General features: G+C 38.9%; 1 pseudogene; it reads left to right on the plus strand.

Annotated features, from left to right (window-relative positions):
* Positions 1–3880: 3880 nt before the first annotated feature.
* On the plus strand, positions 3881–5815 carry LOC135966095 (renal cancer differentiation gene 1 protein pseudogene; annotated as a pseudogene).
* Positions 5816–7218: the final 1403 nt, after the last annotated feature.

Raw genomic sequence — 7218 nt, forward strand, 5'->3', positions numbered from 1 at the left:
AGGATCCAGTTTCAGCTTTCTACTTATGGCTAGACAATTTTCCCAGCACCATTTATTAAATAGGGAATCCTTTCCCCATTTCTTGCTTTTCTCAGGTTTGTCAAAGATCAGATGGCTATAGATGTGTGGTATTATTTCTGTGGGCTCTGTTCTGTTCCATCGGTCTATCTCTCTGTTTTGGTACCAGTACCATGCTGTTTTGGTTACTGTAGCCTTGTAGTATAGTTTGAAGTCAGGTAGCGTGATGCCTCCAGCTTTGTTCTTTTGACTTAGGATTGTCTTGGCAATGCGGGCTCTTTTTTGGTTCCATATGAACTTTAAAGCAGTTTTTTCCAATTCTGTGAAGAAAGTCATTGGTAGCTTAATGGGGATGGCATTGAATCTATAAATAACCCTGGGCAGTATTACCATTTTCACAATATTGATTCTTCCTATCCATGAGCATGGTATGTTCTTCCATTTGTTTGTGTCCTCTTTTATTTCACTAAGCAGTGGTTTGTAGTTCTCCTTGAAAAGGTCCTTTACATCCCTTGTAAGTTGGATTCCTAGGTATTTTATTCTCTTTCTCTTTGAAGCTATTGTGAATGGAAGTTCATTCATGATTTGGCTCTCTGTTTGTCTGTTACTGGTGTATAAGAATGCTTGTGATTTTTGCACATTGATTTTGTATCCTGAGACTTTGTGGAAGTTTCTTATCAGCTTAAGGAGATTTGGGGCTGAGACAATGGGGTTTTCTAAATATACAATCATGTCATCTGCAAACAAGGACAATTTGACTTCTTCTTTTCCTAACTGAATACCCTTTATTTCCTTCTCTTGCCTGATTGCCCTAGCCAGAACGTCCAACACTATGTTGAATAGGAGTGGTGAGAGAGGGCATCCCTGTCTTGTGCCAGTTTTCAAAGGGAATGCTTCCAGTTTTTGCCCATTCAGTATGATATTGGCTGTGGGTTTGTCATAAATAGCTCTTATGATTTTGAGATACGTTCCATCAATACCGAATTTATTGAGAGTTTTTAGCATGAAGGGCTGTTGAATTTTGTCAAAGGCCTTTTCTGCATCTATTGAGATAATCATGTGGTTTTTGTCTTTGGTTCTGTTTATATGCTGGATTACATTTATTGATTTGTGTATGTTGAACCAGCCTTGCATCCCAGGGATGAAGCCCACTTGATCATGGTGGATAAGCTTTTTGATGTGCTGCTGGATCTGGCTTGCCAGTATTTTATTGAGGATTTTTGCATCGATGTTCATCAGGGATATTGGTCTACAATTCTCTTTTTTTGTTGTGTCTCTGCCAGGCTTTGGTATCAGGATGATGTTGGCCTCATAAAATGAGTTAGGAAGGATTCTCTCTTTTTCTATTGATTGGAATAGTTTCAGAAGGAATGGTACCAGCTCCTCCTTGTACCTCTGGTAGAATTCAGCTGTGAATCCATCTGGTCCTGGACTTTTTTTGGTTGGTAGGCTATTAATTATTGCCTCAATTTCAGAGCCTGCTATTGGTCTATTCAGGGATTCAGCTTCTTCCTGGTTTAGCCTTGGGAGAGTGTAAGTGTCCAGGAAATTATCCATTTCTTCTAGATTTTCTAGTTTATTTGCATAGAAGTGTTTATAGTATTGTTGGATGGTAGTTTGTATTTCTGTGGGGTCGGTGGTGATAGCCCCTTTATCATTTTTTATTGCGTCTATTTGATTCTTCTCTCTTTTCTTCTTTATTAGTCTTGCTAGTGGTCTATCAATTTTGTTGATCTTTTCAAAAAATCAACTCCTGGATTCATTGATTTTTTGGAGGGTTTTTTGTGTCTCTATCTCCTCCAGTTCTGCTCTGATCTTAGTTATTTCTTGCCTTCTGCTAGCTTTTGAATGTGTTTGTTCTTGCTTCTCTAGTTCTTTTAATTGTTATGTTAGAGTGTCAATTTTAGATCTTTCCAGCTTTCTCTTGTGGGCATTTAGTGCTATAAATTTCCCTCTACACACTGCTTTAAATGTGTTGCAGAGATTCTGGTATGTTGTATCTTTGTTCTCATTGGTTTCAAAGAACATCTTTATTTCTGCCTTCATTTCATTATGTACCCAGTAGTCATTCAGGAGCCGGTTATTCAGTTTCCATGTAGTTGAGCGGTTTTGATTGAGTTTCTTAGTCCTGAGTTCTAGTTTGATTGCTGTGTGGTCTGAGAGACAGTGTGTTATAATTTCTGTTCTTGTACATTTGCTGAGGAGTGCTTTACTTCCAATTATGTGGTCAATTTTGGAATAAGTATGATGTGGTGCTGAGAAGAATGTGTATTCTGTTGATTTGGGGTGGAGAGTTCTGTAGATGTCTATTAGGTCCGCTTGCTGCAGAGATGAGTTCAATTCCTGGATATCCTTGTTAACTTTCGGTCTCATTGATCTGTCTAATGTTGACAGTGGGGTGTTGAAGTCTCCCATTATTATTGTATGGGAGTCTAAGTCTCTTTGTAAATCTCTAAGGACTTGCTTTATGAATCTGGGTGCTCCTGTATTGGGTGCATATATATTTAGGATAGTTAGCTCTTCCTGTTGAATTGATCCCTTTACCATTATGTAATGGCCTTCTTTGTCTCTTTTGATCTTTGATGGTTTAAAGTCTGTTTTATCAGAGACTAGAATTGCAACCTCTACTTTTTTTTGTTCTCCATTTGCTTGGTAGATCTTCCTCCATCCCTTTATTTTGAACCTATGTATGTCTCTGCATGTGAGATGGGTCTCCTGAATACAGCAAACTGATGGGTCTTGACTCTTTATCCAGTTTGCCAGTCTGTACTTTTAATTGGAGCATTTAGTCCATTTACATTTAAGGTTAATATTATTATGTGTGAACTTGATCCTGCCATTATGATATTAACTGGTTATTTTGCTCGTTAGTTGATGCAGTTTCTTCCTAGCCTCGATGGTCTTTACATTTTGGCATGTTTTTGCAATGGCTGGTACTGGTTGTTCCTTTCCATGTTTAGTGCTTCCTTCAGGGTCTCTTGTAAGGCGGGCCTGGTGGTGACAAAATCTCTAAGCATTTGCTTATCTGTAAAGAATTTTATTTCTCCTTCACTTATGAAACTTAGTTTGGCTGGATATGAAATTCTGGGTTGAAATTCTTTTCTTTAAGAATGTTGAATATTGGCCCCCACTCTCTTCTGGCTTGTAGAGTTTCTGCAGAGAGATCTTCTGTTAGTCTGATGGCCTTCCCTTTGTGGGTAACCCGACCTTTCTCTCTGGCTGCCCTTAAGATTTTTTCCTTCATTTCAACTTTGGTGAATCTGGCAATTATGTGTCTTGGAGTTGCTCTTCTTGAGGAGTATCTTTGTGGCGTTCTCTGTATTTCCTGAATTTGAATGTTGGCCTGCCCTACTAGGTTGGGGAAGTTCTCCTGGATGATATCCTGAAGAGTGTTTTCCAACTTGGTTCCATATTCCCCCTCACTTTCAGGCACCCCAATCAGATGTAGATTTGGTCTTTTTACATAATCCCATACTTCTCGCAGGCTTTGTTCATTTCTTTTTCTTCTTTTTTCTTTATTTTTCTCTTCTTGCTTCATTTCATTCATTTGATCCTCAATCGTTGATATTCTTTCTTCCAGTTGATCAAGTCAGTTACTGAAGCTTGTGCATTTGTCACTTATTTCTCGTGTCATGGTTTTCATCTCTGTCAGTTCGTTTATGGCTTTCTCTGCATTAATTATTCTAGTTATCAATTCTTTCACTCTTTTTTCAATATTTTTAGTTTCTTTGCGCTGGGTACATAATTCCTCCTTTAGCTCTGAGAAGTTTGATGGACTGAAGCCTTCTTCTCTCATCTGGTCAAAGTCATTCTCCGTCCAGCTTTGATCCATTGCTGGCAATGAGCTGTGTTCCTTTGCAGGGAGAGATGCGCTCTTATTTTTTGAATTTCCAGCTTTTCTGCCCTGCTTTTTCCCCATCTTTGTGGTTTTATCTGCCTCTGGTCTTTGATGATGGTGACGTACTGATGGGGTTTTGGTGTGGGTGTCCTTCCTGTTTGTTAGTTTTCCTTCTAACAGTCAGGACCCTCAGCTGTAGGTCTGTTGGAGATTGCTTGAGGTGCACTCCAGACCCTGTTTGCCTGGGTATCAGCAGCAGAGGCTGCAGAAGATAGAATATTGCTGAACAGTGAGTGTACCTGCCTGATTCTTGCTTTGGAAGCTTCCTCTCAGGGGTGTACTCCACCCTGTGAGGTGTGAGGTGTCAGTCTGCCCCTAGTGGGGGATGTCTTCCAGTTAGGCTACTCAGGGGTCAGGGACCCACTTGAGCAGGCAGTCTGTCCATTCTCAGATCTCAGCCTCTGTGTTGGGAGATCCACTGGCCTTTCTTATCTAATTTTTTCAGCCATAAAATGGCATGTAACATCTCTCTTGCATGGTTTTAAGACTTTTATTTAGATAACTTATGGGCAGTGATCAGCACAATTAGCCAATTGGTTATGATTAGACTTTGATGTTACCCATTGCCTTAATTTTAATATTTTAATGTTCCCAAGCAAAAGAAGAGTCAATCCAGAGAGCAGATCAGAATATATTAGTGAATAGAGAAATAAAAACAAGATCAAGGAGGGATAGATGATGGGGGGTGGGAGAGAATGACCCTACTATGAGAGCAGAGCCCCAGGAATGCTCAATGACAAAGAAAGTACACAGCAAGGGAGACATGGAGGAGAGGAAGGGATGAAAAGAACTGATGAGTGCCTGAGGAGCTGGCCAGAGACATCAAGGTCGACCTAACTCTTGTTATCCCCAATGGAGAGAGCCTCAAGGTACTCTGACCCATTAACAAATGCCCCAATAAACCTTCACATAGGAGGAAAAGAACAACAACTACCTTTCTCTAGGAACAGACTTCTTTTGTCGATCTAGGTGTCAGTATTAGAAAAAAGAAATATATTAAAAAGACGGTTGGTGTCGGTTCGGCTGCTGGGGTCGGATTCCGCGGTCCCAGCCCTTCCCCATGGCAGACGCTGAGGAGTTGCAGGTTTCTTTGCCGCCCCCGCCGCCTCTCTCTTCTCCCTCCTCTTGAGACGCCTCTGCAGCATCTTCCCCGGGCGGCCCAGCGAGTTTGGGCTGGCCAGTTCCGAGCAGGAGCAGCGGCCGAACGGTGGACCCGCTGGAGGAAGTGGAGCTGCAGATGGGAGATGCAGCCTTTTCATTAACCAAACTTCTTGAAGCCACATCTGCAGTATCAGCTCAAGTGGAAGAGCTTGCCTTCAAATGTACAGAAAATGCATGTTTCCTTAAAACGTGGCGAGACCTCTTGAAAGAAGTCTATGATTCTTTGAAACCTGATGACTAATTTGGCATACTTCGTTATTTAACAACGACTGCAATCATTCATACGTCTTATGTCATATTTGTACATGTACCACACGTATAGAATGACCTCTGTCAAGCAGTTCTGTATATACTCAGAATGAAATTTTTCTTGGTTTTCTTGGCTTCTGTGAAAGCAGAATACCGATGCTGTTTTTGTTGCGGACCAGTACTAGTTTGTCCTTAAATACTTTATGCCTCTGAACTTTCACAGAATCCTTTATGAAAGTCAACTTCATCAATACATGGTTAATATTAATAGAGCCACAGTGCTACCATTAGCAAACTAGGTAGACCATTATTTGTTTTGCAACAAGATGCTAAGCATGGCAGAGTTTGAAGTTGCGTTTCATCTTAAGGACCATGGGAGGTAACTTTAAGGTTGCCAGTGGTGGATCCAGCTCCATTTGGCTAAGTTGTCTGCAGCTAATGATTGTGTCTTTATTCTATATCCCCAGCACCTAAAACAGGTTCACACAACACTCACTAAATGTTTGTTGAATAAACGAGTTAACAAACAAAATTAAAAGCTTTTTCTCTTCCTATATTTAGCATGAAGACTGTCATTGTTTCTTTAGAAAATGTATGAATCTGAACTTTATTGACTTGAAGAAAAACATTCTTTTTTTAACAGAGATTTGGACTTTGATGATAGGTTTTAAAATATATGATAAATATTTTTGTACTTTTTTTTAAGACTACTTCAGAAAAGGAGACTGTCTAGAAAGAATGCATATTTTTTCCCTATTTATTTCTGTGGTTACTGCTTTTGGAGTTTAACTGTGTTTGTATCTGATATTTGTATATGTTTGATGGCTATTTTTAAGGTGCCTTGTCAGATTTATGGCTCTGTGCTATTACTTTTTGAGCTTTGCAAGTTGCGTACATAATAATTCTAAAGAAGTTATTTTGTTTGCAATGCATCAAATTTAAATGATGTGATTTTTTTTGTATTATTTGACCTTAGTGACAGTTCTATTTTGCATCCTATATATTATGTTGCTTTTGGTATTTTGTGTTGTGTGTCAACGATTAAGCCAACTAATCCTCCACCATATATAACTTCTGGACATCTTTGATACAACATCTTAATTCTTTGTAGATATGAAGATATGTACAGAACTATATTCTAACACCTAGCAATGGGGCTATGAGAGGGGACAGATGGATGGGCAAAGAATAGTTTTGTTTAACATATTAGTCATAGTTCTTGATTAGATTTTTTAGTTAAAGATCACACATAGGGTGTGATTTCTATGCCAAAGATATGCTTATTTCAGTATTAGAAAAATATTCTTACATGTCCTGAAAATTGCAATTTTTTAAATGTGTAAAACTAAATTCTTATTAAAAGCACATTTTATTTCCATTTCTTTGGATTCATTACCTTAAAACTTTTTACTGACATATTTCAAAGATACAGGAGAGGTAAATGAGTTCAAGAAAATCCATGTATTTCTACCATGCAGATGTAATAAATGTTAGGATTTGGCTATATTTTCTTCAGACACACATATATATGTAATTGCAAATATTAGATACATTTGAAGTTCATTTTGTTACCTCTTTGTTCCTGTCCCTTTCCTCCCTCCCCAGAGTCCCCAGAGATAACCACTAGAGGTGGCATATATTCTAGCGTGTGTTTTTATATTTTTAATACAAAAACATTTTTTAAAACGCTATAAAATATTGTTTTATGTATGTGGTAACCAGCCTCCAGATGGTCACCAGTGATCCCTGGCCTCCTGGTGTTCATTCCCCCCATATAGCCTTCTCCTGCATTTTACAGTGCTGACTTTTGTAACTACCAGGATATTGAGCAAGTGCAGTGTGTGATTTCTGAGGCCATATTTTTTACTCCTTTTTTTTTTTTTTTTTTAAGA

The sequence above is a fragment of the Macaca fascicularis genome, chromosome 11 (genome assembly GCF_037993035.2).
Source record: "Macaca fascicularis isolate 582-1 chromosome 11, T2T-MFA8v1.1".
NCBI lineage: Eukaryota > Metazoa > Chordata > Mammalia > Primates > Cercopithecidae > Macaca > Macaca fascicularis.